Consider the following 15,486-nt stretch of genomic DNA (forward strand, 5'->3'; position numbering starts at 1 on the left):
TACCTAGAACAGCAAAGTGATGCTTTTGCTCTTCTTTCTGTAATAATAGAAAGCAATGAACAGCAGGAAATGAAGATGGAAAGTGCAGCTGTGTTCTGCTTGCTGTCTGATTACGTACTGTATCCAGTGCCTGGATGAGGTTTTCTAAGAACTGCTCTTTCAAACTTGCATTGCATTATTTATTTGTAGATATTACGGACTTTCTACCAGTACCACAAGAAGTTGTAGTTGTAATGTTATGCTGGTTGGTAGATATGGGGGCTTCTAAACATTTTTCCTGAATAAAAAAATTGGGCATTGGAATTGATCTTGATTATTAAAAATCACGAAAAAAGGTTGTTGTTTTAAGCATTGCTCTACAGACCTAGCAATACCACAGTCTACTGCTATTGCTTTGGGGTCTATGGCGAGGAAATATATTATGATGGGAGGATATGATGGGAGATGTCTGATTCAGAATGAATGGAGTTGTGAGTGTAGTATGTTGTGTGTGGTGTGTGTGTGTGAAAGAGAGAGAGAGGGAGGCAGAAAGAAAGGAAAAAAAAGAATGAATGAATGAAATCAGAGACAGAACGACATAAAGATCTATACAGATTAATTTACTAATCTTTCTCAACATTTCTACTTAGAAAATTCTACAAAGGCCACAACAACCCGATATCTGATAAGACTTTATCTCTTAATGCTCCATCATCTCCATTAGTGCCACAAGGCATGACTTTTGAGTGTGTATTTAGATATAAAATGTAACAGAAGTAAGCTTAAAGTTTATGTTCACAATATTTTGTGATGAGCCAAACAAGCCAACTAAAGTATTTTTACTATTTATAGGAATCAGGTAGTGAGTGCTCCAGTAATAAATGATAGCTAAGAACAAAAGAACTGAATTTGGAATATATATAACATTGTTGAACTACTTTTGCATATGATATTGGTCTTAGACACTTCTGGGTATACAGAGACCATCCTAACCCATATCCAGTGCATGGGCTCCTGTCATACTTTCTTACCCAAGGGACTTGTAGAACTTCTGATCTTGGTAAAATTCCTTATTATTTGAAGTTGCTATTGCTTGCAGTTTTTCACTTGAAGGTTCTCCCAAGGGTTTCCCTGCATTCATTCCTGTCTTTAATCTGTCATCTTCCACCAAAGAATGCTTTGATCCTTGATTTAAATTGGAAACCATTCTCACCTGTGCCCCTCAAAGCCTTCAGTCTAATATTTCAGTCATCATGTGTTCCTTCCCTATTTCTTTCAGGTAAGCAGGGATGATTGAAATCTGTGTTGGAAAAATAATAGATTTTGAAATAAATAGTAAACTGAATTTTGAGGTGATAGAAAAGATTAGAGTCACTTTCACTTGAGTTTCTCTACTCCATTTACGTTCTGAAAACAAGATTAATATAAAACATATAAATGATGTTTAAGAAAAAGTACTTAGTGTTCTTTTTTAAATTTCAAGCAGAGAAAAAATGTAGAGCTCAATAAAAATAAAAATTAAAAAAAAATGTTCAAGGAAGTTAAAGAACTACCACAAATGTCCATGTAAGGACTCCCAACATGAAAACAACCAGCCCCAGTATTCTATAACCAAGGACAGCTATCAAAATGTGAAAGGAATTCATTCTCCAGTCTAACCTACTTGTCTTCTCAGAAATCCTATCTGCACTTGGTATTCTGCTTCTAAGCTCCTGACTACTTGTATGCCCCCGTCTCTGTCTACATGCTATTACATAATCAACCATTGGCATAGACAATGACGAAATATCCTTGGTTTGTTTGCCATTATCAAAATTTATTTCTTATAATGAAATGTTGTTTTGGTAACCATAGAAACTCAGAGAAGACGGAACTTCCTGTAAGAACTCTCTTCAAGTCTGAGTAAATAGCCAAAGTTAATGACACAATCTTCATTTTGTTCTTAGGATATAATAACCTCATTTTCATTAAGCACCCTTTGAAGGAAAATGATAGAACTCTCATGGTGTATTGTTAATTACTTATTTTTCTAAAAACTGCTGAGGTAATGCAAGCAAATAAGCATGTGGTGTGAAAGTGCATACAATGCAGATGTTAGAGGGAACAAAAAAATATTTAAGGGATTACTGTTTAACATTGGTTGACTTATCTACTGAATGGGACTGGGAAGAGGAGAGAGTATTCTATTCTGGATTTTCTCTTTAGAAATTATTTTCCAAGATAGACTTATAAATTTCTCCTCAACTGTAGTGGATCTCCAAAACAGAATATTTCTTAGAAGTGGTGTAACTCTTTGGGGAAGTGATATAACTCTCTGAAAGAGGTTAAATATTTAGCTAATTGATCTGTCTCAGAGACATGTCTATTGTCTGGTAGTTGATAGTTTGTTGCATCCAATTACAAGGGAGATCCTATCGTGAGCTTTGTTTTCTGAATGGGGTGTTTTAAAGATTAGCTGCAAGCATGAACTTCTGGGAGCAATAATGCCCCTGATTGACTCTCCTGATTAGGGAGATTATTACTTCATAGTCATGCCACCCCGTACATGAGAATCTACTGACTTCCATGTCTCAGCATTGCCTCGTTGTCTAAACTACAAAGTTTATAATACCGATCTCTAAACTCATCTTTTGGGTTCTTGAGTGCTGTGGGAAGAGATGAATGGAATGACCCTGCTCTATTCTGTGATGTGACAGGAGCCATGATTGTGGGGTCTCTTTCCACCTCATACTTAGAGACAAAGACTTCTCTGCTCAACTCTGATCCTTCTTCTACAACTGTGTTTTCCTGTCAATAAGTTTTCTCTGACTGACTTCTCACAAGGTCTTAGAGCTGTTCTCTGAAGTGCATCCCAGCTATTACAACAGAGTTGTTGGTCCTCCACGAACACTGCTGCGATTCTTCCAGCTCTGAAAATGCTCTTTTGACCTAGATCTATACAGCTTTGTTCATCAAAAGTCCTGAGATTAGTTGGACTTGGTTACTCACTTCACTTTAACTACTGCAGGGAGCGTAAAAATTACTTGTGGAAAGATCCTTCAAGTTAGACTAATGGTTGGCAGAAAATTTTGGCTGACTGATTTTATAACTTTCTGAGAAAATTTTACTTTTCTCATAAGCAAACACAAAAGCTGTTTTAATATTACAGTCATCATTAACTTATCGGAGGTGTGATAACTAATACTTTGGAAAGAAAAGCAAAATTCGAGGTGATTACGTTGTACCTTCCTAAAGCATTTTTAGACCCTGTTGTTCTTTTTTAAGACTTAATTTTAAGAAGAAACCTCAACATCTTGCTGACACTTAAAAATGACATACATATTCCCTATGCATTTGTGGCATAATATTGGCTTGGAAGATTATTTGCTATAAACGCAGGACTCACCAGGTTTGCCGCTATGCCATTCAGTAAGTATGATCTGCCTAATAAGTTCATTTTGAAGCCACATAAGTAACATTTGCTGGAGGATGCGACAGTGGCTCCTCATCAGCACCTTGATATGATTTAGGATCTCAGAGAGGCTTCACTAAGGGTGGAATTTGTACTGGGCACTACCATCGCTTAGGTCCCGAGAAGAATAGAGACAAAATAGAGGGAAAGCTGAAGACCAGGGTTCCCGATAGGCAGCACAATATGTACAGCTATCTCTTGCATCCATTGCCGTGGCTTCCTTCCATAACAGACCGTACCCCTTTTCAGTCTGTAAGCCACAATACATGTCATGGCCTAATATGCTTCTTTCAGGTGTTATCTCACAGGGATGGAAAAATGAGCAATGCTCAGGTTTGAGGTATGAATCATTACTGAATTTTGTTGAAGTTACAGAGAATCAATGAGAAAATATAATTTGGGGGTGATTTCTATGTTTTTGTCTGCTTTATATTAAAATAGAAAGTGGCTCGCCTTTTCATACAAGTGAAAACTAAAGTATATATTACCTACACAAGCATATGTATCAAATGTATTCGTGTGTGTGTGTGCAGGAGCACAATAGTATAAGAAACTGTAAATATAGCCATTCTTATTTCTTTTCCTTTTCCTCTCTTTTTTTTTTTCTTTTTTGGATTTTTGAGACAGTGTTTCTCTGTGTAACAGTTCTGGCTGTCCTGGAACTCGCTTTGTAGACTAGGCTGTCCTCAAACTCACTGGGACCTGACTGCCTCTGCCTCCTGAGTGTTAGAGGATTAAAGGTGTGCACTACCACTGTATGAAGACAGTTCTTTCTATAGCTGTATCGTCCAGTGCTTGTTACATGTTCAACAAATACTTTAGTTATGAGTCACATCACACTAAGACAGTTGCTCCTGATGAAAAGGGAATTCATTAAATCAAGCTTTAGAACTTACCGAAGCTAACCATTTTTCATCTTCATAAACTCATCTTTTTAAAATTCATACATGTGTGTGTCTGTGAAGGATGATGAGTACGGATTGCAGGCATCTGTGGTGTCTGCGAAGGCTGGATCCCTTTGAACTGGAGTCACTTGAGGTAGATTCTAAGCACTGAATTCAGGTCCTCTCCAAGACTGCAAATGTTTTTAACATTTCCATCCCCTGTGAAGTTGTTATGTAAAATCTCTAACATCTACATAAGAATATCCATAGAAATTTTATTAAAAATAATTGCTCTAATTGAACAAATTGTAAGTTGATACTACACATTCCTTTTCCTTTTTAATTCCATCATGCCCATAAAAAGAAACTTTTAAAACATTTCACACTAATGACACAAACAAATAAGTATCATTTCAATTTTTCTGTTCTGTCCAGTGCATTTCACTAGTTTCCAAACTCTCACTGAAATTAATTTCAGTAGAATTTTAGACCCACACGATCTGATCTTCCTATAATTTCCCAGGGTTCCTTTCAGTTCAAATGACAACTTTGCTTTTCACTGTGTTTCCTATCCCTTCCTATGGGTTCTTTCCCTTCTAGCACTTGTCCTGAAATCTGCATTTCACCATAGCAGCATTTAGTGGTAGGATCTGAAAGGGGTGATTAATTCATGAGAATCTTGCCTGCATAGGCGATTCATATTATCATAAAGATAGGTCAGTCACCTAGGGAATTGGTTGTTTTTGAGGGAAATGTGTTCAGTCAAACTTCCAGCTTGCCTTGGCCATGCCTGGATATTCTCACTAATAACCTAAATAACACACTGCACATACTGCAGTATGGGTCCCCATTCCTTTCTACAGGGTTTCATAGCAAAGGACATGTTTGTATACACATTTATCCTCTCTCTTTAGGAATTTAGTTCCATGACACTTGACTCACAGCAGCTATAGATACTTACACAAGAGTTGGCCCTCCTACTCTTCACTATGGGGAACACAGGAATCTATGAGGCCACATCCCTTCTTGGGTACCTAAGGGCAATTTTTTTCTGAGAGTGGGTATGTCATTGTCTCTAATGGTGCAGTCACTGAGGGACTTAAAGAAGGAGATTAAAGTGAGATAACAGAGAGTAGTGGAATTATAAAAATAATAGCAATACAGTTCATAGATGAGACTGTCAGAAGTGAAAGAAAGATTATCCTATTGTGTTATTTACCTTTTTCCAGTGCTGAACATCAAACCTATAGCTTTAATCATGCTTGCTAGACAATCACTGTACTAACAAAGTAGTCTCATCTCACAACTATGTTTTCAATCCTTCTTTTTGCAATGCAGATGATAAATCATTTTTTTCAAAATAAATGGTCAAATGAGTCAGTAAGCAAATAAATTGCCACATCTTTGTTTCTTGGTAACATTTGTTCTCTTGCTGAAAAGGCTGATTTTCTCCCTCGGTACCTCTCCAATTTCTCATCAAGCCTCAGCACTTAGATTGCTTAAAGACTCATTATTTTACTTCTTAAATATGGGCTATTTCTTTCACAGAAACTAAATTGCTTCTTGAGTCTGTGCTGAATAATGTAACTACACTCATTTTATTTCTTTTGCAAATATGCAAAGGGGGTAATTAGACTAAAAGGTTCATTTCTTTTATTGATTCCACTTACTTGTAAAATCTAAGAATCTGAGTGTTTAGTATTGATTTCATGAATACACTCCACAGCTAAGTAATGTTATAGCACAAATAAACAGTCTGCTCAACGTGTAAGGGTTTGAGTTTCCAGTGTCTGAGGGAAAAGAAATAATAGATGGTGAGACATGAGCATGCACCTGCTTCCACCAATTTCTAGTGTGTCTAAACTCATGTAAGCATAGTGGTCACCTTTAAGAAAGTCACAGCTCTAATTTAAAACTTTATGTATAGTGAAGATAAAGATAAAACCAAAGATAAATGCTAACCAGTACCAATGCATCTTAAAAAGTAAAGACATAATTTAAACAACATTATAAAACCAGATTACAATTATAACAGGGCCACCTAGGACTGAGCTACAAACCATGAGAAACAGCAGCATGCTAAGACCCATGTGGGTATCTGTATTAAAACCTCTTCTCCAAGGGCTCTGGAATCACTGTGGAAGCCAGAGGCAGTAGATGTCTACAATGAAATGTGCTTTCCAGACATGACACAGTAGTTGCACATATGAATGCACAGCAGTTGTGACAGCATGCACAAGGCATGTGCAGTTTCACTGCTGATGAGACCCCAGCATGGACCATGAAGGTAGGCATGAAGTCTCATCCCTAGCTAAGTAGCTGTTGACAATGGATAGCTCCTGGGAGAAGAAAAGTCAGTTTCCTTTAAAACTGTAACCCTTCCTATATGGGTCTACACCAGGCCCTTTGCATATATATATTAGCTTTATTTATGGTCCTTCTGAATGTGTAAACAAGTGTGACGTGATTCTTGTGCCTTCTTTTGGGACTCTTTCCCTTCTGTTAGTTTGCCTCTTCCAATTTCATTCTGATGGCTTTTGTTTTATCTTCTTATATCTTATTTTATTGTGTTTGGTTGTTATCTCTTAGAAGCTTGTTCTTGTCTGATGAGGAACAGAAACAGAGTGGATCCAGATAGGAGGGATGATGAGTAGCGAGAGGGACAACTGTAATCAGAATCAATATTGTGTGAGGAAATAAAACATTTTCAATAAAATGACTTTCTAAAAGTTTATGGTTTTAACTCTCCTGTGAAGGGGCACCTTCCTTATTCTATATGCCTCTCATCTAACTAGCAATTGACAGTACATGGAATATTTTGGAACCATCCTTTCAAAGCCTATTCCATTCTTCATCTTCTTTTTTGAAAAGCATTGTGTTCTTGAGGATAAAAGCATCCTGGTAAAGGGAGCTCTCCACACTGTACCTCACAAAGACAGAAGAGCATCACAGCTTCGTAAGTAAGCAAAGAGCCTGAGATAAAGAAGGGGAGATGATAATTACCCTTGAGATCATATTGGTGGTTCAGATTTTAGAATTAGAACATTGGCTATTTCCAGATAGTACTAGGAACATGAGTGTGTCTCTATGTCACCCTATTACCTCCTTTAACTTTATCACATCTCTTTCCTAGTTTTATCCACATGTGCTTCACAGAGATGGACTTTTTGTCATTTCACATTAACCTGACATTGCAGGCATTTCCTCTACTGCTGAATTGTTTGTGACAGTGATTCTTAGTAACTCTGAGAATAATATCTGAAATGTATGTTTGTGTGTTTTGTATCCAAAGACATTATTTTACTCCATAAATTAGACATTTTATTTGAAAAAAAGGGATTGTGGCCCTTGTAGATCTAGGATGGTCCAGTTGGAGGCTACATATCAAAGACAATATGAGCAACACAACTTGGATTTGATGTATTTAAAAAAGAAAGGAAAAGAGGACTGTTAACTGGGTAGGCAGTGGTATTTGACTATAGAATGAGTTAGGGGGGAGGATAAATATCATTAAAATAGATCAAGTAATATTCTCAAAGAACTAATAAAATGAAAAAAAATAAACTCCTCTCCCAAAAAAATTTTAAGGAAAAGAAAATTCAACTGAAAACTCCTATTCTGAAGGAAAGTGGGCATCTATGTTTTAACCATTGCCTCTCAGAGGTTGGAGCTCCTATTACTGAAAACACCATGTACTTTAACAAGACTGTGAGGACCTGAGCTGGATATGACCAGAATATCTTCTTCCTGAGGACTAACTTTCATGGTACCAGTAGGCACCATATTAGTTCTCAAAAAAGGAAAAACATGATAATCACAGAGTTATGATGTCTATGGACTAAAAATAATAACAATAATTATGATATTCCCTGGGGATGCATTGGTAGCATTCAAACTTTGAAGTAACCAACAGATCTTGAATTCAAATTGAAGTCCATTCAACATGAGGGAAATCATGCCTATTACAGGAAACTTAACTGACTTACCAGTGATAGTGAAGTCATAGATATTAGAGGAAAACCCAAAGCTACCACTTTATAATGCCACTATAATTCCCAACTCCATTCTAAATATTTATCTGTATACTCACAGATTGATCTATGCCTCGGTCCTTATCCAAAAAATATCCCCTTGCAGCAGAATCTGAGAATTACACAAAGTAAAGTTTATCAGTGTTCCAACAGCATATGACCATGTGGTTTCCAGCCACAACTGATACATACACAATACAATTCCTCCATCTCTGGGCTAATAGTAAAAAAGGAAGAAAAAAGATTGTAACAACTAGAAGAACAGAAACTTTGTAGTGTGATTGTGTCTCCTAGAAATATCAGAGAAGTTACATCCGTGAAGTTACATCCACACAACTACCCAAACAAGACCTGAAAACAATAATGATAACAATAGATCTGCTTACATGAAAGGAGAAAATTTCATGGGACTTCAAATATAGACAAAGAATTTCAGGCAACTAAGGAATACTGGGGGTAGGAAGAAAAGGCTTTCCTAGAAAAAAAGCTTTCAAACTGGTTATCTAATACTAAGTGGCTAGCCTTGATAGCATATACATATAAGCAACATTATATATACTAGATAGACAGACAGATAGATAGATAGACAGACAGACAGACAGACAGACAGACAGACAGACAGACAGACAGATAGATAGATAGATAGATAGATAGATGTAGGATTCCCCTCTGTATGCTAGGTGTGTGTTTTATTGCCATTGGTTATTAAAGAAGTTATTTCAGCCAAATCCAAACAGAGATATAGAGAGAATAGGTAGAGTCAAAAAGAGACCATATAGTTGCCAAAGGACACAGATGCCAGAGAACCTTACTTGTAAACCGTGAACCTTGTGGCAATACATGGAGTAATAGAAATGGGCTAATTCAAGATGTAGGAGTTAGTTAATAATAAATCTAAGATATTGGCCAAGCAGTGTTATAATTAATATTGTTTTGTGTATTATTTCAGGTCTGGGTGGCCAGGAATGAAAAAGTAGACACCGCTTACGAAATGGCACACCAACGTTGGCTGACTACATTCACATAAATCCTGGGAGAGCTTAGGAAAGAATTCTAGACACACAAAAAACAGAGCTAAGCATGACTTCTTGGTAGCAGTATTTTTTTTCAGATTTTCTCTGTTTCCTAGAAATAATCAGAGGCATGATTCCTTTAAGAGAGGTCTTCCTGGCTCAGTGGTAGCAGCAAAAACTGTATGGCTCCTATAAAAAGGCTTCCTGCTAGTTGTATGAACAGCTCTGGCTCTTTCAGGAGACTGAACACTTAAATGGGGTTTGTGGGCAATATGCTGCAAGTTACTTGGTGGCAGCATGGACCATCTGTTTCCCAGAGTTGAGGTGGTGAGCTCAGCTCCCATCCTGTGGTCTCAGAACTGGAGGTAAAGATATCTCTGCCATATTGAAAGGCTGAGAGAAGCAGATCCAGCATCCAGGGCTGTTGAGACCTAGCTACATACCATTTTAAAATGCTCCTTGTCATAAAAAATTTTAGATACACAATAGGAGAGATTCAGCCATAAAAGGCCTATAAATATGACACAGTGTGTTTAAAAAGTGTGTGTAGACTTGAGGTTGGGGAAAGAATACAGACATCTATAAAAATTAGTTTCCTCAGGTGGATCTCTGTGAGTTTGAGACCAGCCTGGTGTATAAGAGCTAGTTCCAGGACAGGCTCCACAACCACAGAGAAACCCTGTCTCGAAAAACCAAAAAAAAAAAAAAAAAAAAAATTAGTTTCCTAAAATAAAACAAAATCTTTAAGGAGACAGAGTACAGACAGTCAAAGATTAAAGGAGTAAAGATAATAAAATAAATATTAAAATTAAGCCATGTAAAGATAGAAAATACACAGAGAGTCTGAATTATGCATATAATTGTGCTTTTTAATTTTTTGACTGTGAGTGAGCTAAGTACAGAGAAACATTTCATTGTACAGACTTCTAAGCTAAATCAACATATATTTTAAAGATATCTTGACTTTAAAATTTGGGTCTAAGGATATGTTGCTTTGGAAAAGAGTTTTTGTTTTTGTTTCCACAGAGGATAGAAAACTGTGGATTTGTTACCAGCCAATAGTTTTTGATCAAACAATGACCCAGAGGGTCCAACATCCATGACAGCTTCAGGACTTTCGGCTGAGATGTGCCTACCACACAGGATGCCCATGAAAGAGCTGAACAATTGCACCTCCAATCAGCAGGAAGTAGTCTAGCAAACAATGCCCAAATTTAGTAAATGTTTGTTTATAAATGCTTGCTTACATTTAACGGGGATATGCTATAGAGAAGAATACTTTGTATTGCTATGGATTTTGGTTTATTGATACAAGTTTAAGGTCAATTTTGTTATATGTATATTTCAGCTCTTGATTAAGCTATTGTGTTTGTATAGCTCATTTAAAAATGAAATGTATAATAAAGAAATGCAAGTCAATAAATATCTATAATAGTCAAGCTTGTAGTCATGTTGGTTAGATTTTTCTAGATGTACAGAGGTACAGTTCAGATGGATTGGTACTCTTCAAACCTTTCAAAGACTTACAGAATATGACATTTAAAATGTTTTAAGAACTTAGGACTTTTCGTGACAATGAGACACTTCTGCTCCTGGCAGCACCAATTGACTTCAAAAAATGATGAGCATTGAAGAGACTCCTTAAGGAGTTTGTTAGCCATTTGGGCAAAAAAACTATTCTTGCCTGGACTGCTTGATGCTATGCTATATAAACTGGACATGCAGGACCCACAAAAAATGAGTGCTGAACTTGCCTAAAGGTAAGACAGTCATTCAGAATTTCTTCTTCATGAAAGTGTAAGCCAGACATTCTGCAGGACACAGAAGAAAGTAACTGACAGACTGATAATATAGCCAGAACTGTCTTTGAAATTTCCTGCTTCATGAAAAAGTCTGTCAGATACTATGGGCCTGTAGACTGTAGATGAATGCCCCAATGTAACAGAAGAACTTTGAGTGACTGCCCAGGTAGTGAGATGTCTCTGTCAACTCTAAAGTTTTGAAAGTTGCTTACAATGTACTCCCTATTTGCTTAGGTAATATTAGATCCTTCTGGAAACTTTGAAGAGCTGAAAAAAGATAGCTATAATTTTCCTTAGTGATGATAAAGGATAAGTTAGATATGAAACTTTTGACTCACAAAAATAGGATAGATGATAGAGTATTTTCCTTAATTTGTCAAATGCAAATGGACTAAATATTTTACTATAATTCTTGCTTGATACCTGTTTTGTTATATGTAATTTTACTATGGTAAAGTTAAAACCTTCCTTTTTATTTAGACAGAAAAAGAAGAAACGATGTGGGATTCCCCCTCTGCTGTGAATATGTTTTATTGCCATTCGTTAATTAAGAAGTTACTTTGGGCTTATAGCAGAACAGAATATAGATAGCCAGGCTAGGAGAGAGAGAGAGAGAGAGAGAAAGAGAGAGAGAGAGAGAGAGAGAGAGAGAGAGAGAGAGGGCAGATTCAGGAGATGCCATGTAGCAACCAAAGGAGAAAGACACCAGCTGCCAGCCATAACCTTACTAGTAGGCCACAGCTTTGTGATTGTACACAGATTAATAGAAATGGGTTAATTTAAGATGTATGAGTTAGCTAGAAAACGGCCTAAACTATTATTGGTCAAACACTGTTGCAATTAGTATAGTTTCTGTGTTATTATTTGGGTCTGAGTGGCTGGGAAATGAGCGAGTGACATCTGCCTAAATACAGAAACACACACAGACAGATATATAGATGCTAGATTGGATGGATGGATGGACGGATGGATGGATGGATGGATATGTATATATGTTGGTGTGTGTGGTATATTGTAACAACTAAAGAAATAGAGGCCACAAATTTGAGAAAAATATGTGTGCAGAAGAAGTGTTGAAGGAATGATGAAGGAAATTATGCAATTACATTTTAATTTCCAAAACAAAAAGATATGTAAGTCCTTATGGGTAATTTTAATCCTACCACATGTAACACTCATCTAACATAAGGAAGGCTATATAGTGCATATTATTCATCATTCTGTGTACTCTAATAATATATTAAACTTCACTTAAATAGCTAAGAAAATATATTTAATAATAATAATTACATACTGCAGCACAAATATAGAAAATATGATCCATGAATTTGCACAAGACAATATACAAACTGCGTGATTTCTACAGGTCTCAACTGTATGTGCCATAGTCTTTAAAGGCATTTAAAGTGATTTATGTATAGTGTATATACAGGAAGAGAGTTATCACTTACTTACCATTGTTGGGGAATTTTAAAGATGAAGTCAATGGCTTTATAAACAGGTAATTGCTCTAATTCTAATTCTGGTTGTGAAAAGACACATTTTTAAAAGACATTTTGCCTGCTCTCTTTTCCTCCTTGATAGCTTTCCAAACCCTGTAAGTTGGCAATGTTCCTTGAGACAAAATAATAAAAACAGCATATGGGCTGGTCTAGTAACAAATAGGGTTAGAAGTATAGTTTTTCTCCTGTACTAACAGAATTTCCAATACCCAGTTGCTTTTTCCAACAGAAATAAACTTAATATGATTTACCTATCTTTGGTAATGTCTTTGTATCAATAGCCACTGATCAGTTCACGAGGAAGACAGAAATATATCACACTGGAATATACAGTGGAAAAGAGTAGGTTAAACCTGCAATATCATAAATTGTTTTGAAATAGAGTAATGCTTTAATATGATAAGACACATTCTATTTTCTTTGCCAACTTACCCACTGAGATGCTGCTATGGGAATGTAAGGCTCCTTACAAGTAATGTAAGGCTCTTCTTTAGCTATCATTTTTCCTTCTTTTGTAATAAGATCTGTCTGAATGAGAGACTTTCTTGAATATTCTGAGGTTGGCCTACTTGCATCTTTTCAATCCAGAGAAATTCTGTAGGTAAGGTCATCAAAGATTGAACAATCACGCCTTCTAAGTGTTAAGATTTAATCAGTTTCTCCTTTTTGATTAGCATAGACATAATCCATAGCTAATATAGAGTTGAATATTTGTATCAAGAGTTTTCTGCATTTATATATAATGTGTAGATTATTCTTATTTAGGGCATAAGCCCTCCTTAGCATCAGTTTCATTATTAATGCATCTTTCCTAGGAAGACTACGCACTGACCGAGTCAGAATGAAGAATTCAATGTGGCTTTCATGTACAAGATTTAGAACTTTGAACAAACCATCCCAATTCTGCCTCCACAATTGCAAGACTGATCAAATCAGAAAATTCCAGAACTGCATACTCTCTCCTACAACCGACATTCATTAAACTGCAGAATCTAATTGCCCATCAGAGGTCCTGACTTACATGCGTGACCCTCGTGATGCATTTTCTGAGTTTGGTGTCAGGATGATCCTGACCAATCTTTGATTGTTTGGAAGTGCTATGAATATTTGTATTAACATTTCTTCCAGATAACCTAGACAACAATGAGGACCCTAAGAGAGACATACATGGATCTAATCTACTTGGGAAATAGAAAAAAACAAGATCTCCTGAGTAAATTGGGAGCATGGGGATCATGGGAGAGGGTTGAAGGGGAGGGGAGCAGAGAAAAATATATAGCTCAATAAAATCAATTAAAAACAAACAAAAATTGCTTCCAGCATTATCTGTGAAACCATCTTCAAAATCTTTTTCTTTGACTGTTACTAGGGAGGGTGGCAAGTTTTCCTTAGGGAAATGAAATTGAGTGTCAGATATGGAAGTAGAGATCAGGGAGGAGTTTGGATGGAGGGATTACAGTGTGGAATTTATCAAAATACATTATATCATACTGTAAAATTCTCAAAAACGAAATACAAAGTATTTTCTTAAAAAGAGTGTTTCCTGACCAGTCATCCAACCACAAGGACTAGAGTTTAATTTTCAGTTCTTCTTCAGTTTACTTGTTAATCATTCTCTGTAAACAACCATTCTGGCTACAGCTCTCTCTTTGTAAATTTACTAAAATTCCTAGTGATCTGCACTACCATTTTATAGATGTGGCATATTTCGAAATAGTCTTTATCAGTTTTTAGAATATGTGATTCTTCCCCTCTATTTTTTCTTAGACAAACTGATAATTTTAACAGTTTTGACATTTTTTCTGGTTTTCAAGTAGGTTAACTGTTTTTGCAATTTTTTTCTGTTTTTTTTTTGTAGATTCTGCATTTTATTTCTGCTTTAATTTTGTACTTTTGTAGAGGGTCTTCCTGTGTAGATCTGGCTAGCATGGATGTCACAGTGCAGTTCGTATTTATCCCCAAATACAGAGACAACACAAGGATTTTTACATCCCATGAGGTTAAAAATCATTGTAAGTTTCAAGGCATAAGAGACTGCAGAACACTCAGCTCTAAACAGAACTTCTATCTTTTCCCTTTCTTTCAAGTCTCAGGCAACATCACAGAAGATCCTTAAGCATTTTAAGAACTGGAGGCAATGGATGACTGGAAGGAGGTATTATCTTCTGGACACAGCAGGACAGCTATGAACTCACTGAGTTCTTACAGTTCCATATGACTATGTGTTCCTAACTCAGACAAAATCCTAGCAGAGAGAGAGGAGATGGGAATACAATCACATCCCAAACTTTGTAGCTATCAGCAGTTGGAAAAAGGAAAATCAGTTCTAGCTAGGTGTATAACTGGCCAGTACATCAATTGTTCACACATGGACGAGCACAGATGAAAGAATATTTAAGCAGTACAATTGGTCTTTAAGGGTTAAAAATGGGGAGGGATACAAAATAGGGTAGCTGAACCCAGGGAGTGATGAGAGTGAATATAAAGCACACTGTATGAAATTTTATTTTTTTTTATTTGTTTCAAAGAACAAATAAAAAAATATCTCTGTTACTCCATTTTCAGGGGCCCAAAACTTTCCATGGCAAAACACTAATAGACGTAAAAGGAAGTAGAGAGAAGTATGTCTAAATTAAAAAAAAAATTCTCATTTAGCTTATGTGATATTTTCATGAACATTACTTCTGTAGGCCCATATTTCTGTATGGCACAAGACCCATAAGCCTGGTCTGAGCTGATCACGTAACTCCAGGATGTGCTGCTCCTAGTTTCTTTTGTTATAAATGTAGATTACCTGAGAAGAGATGTTGGCTGAAGCTGATGA

This window comes from Chionomys nivalis, chromosome 23 (genome assembly GCF_950005125.1).
Source record: "Chionomys nivalis chromosome 23, mChiNiv1.1, whole genome shotgun sequence".
Taxonomy (NCBI): Eukaryota; Metazoa; Chordata; class Mammalia; order Rodentia; family Cricetidae; genus Chionomys; species Chionomys nivalis.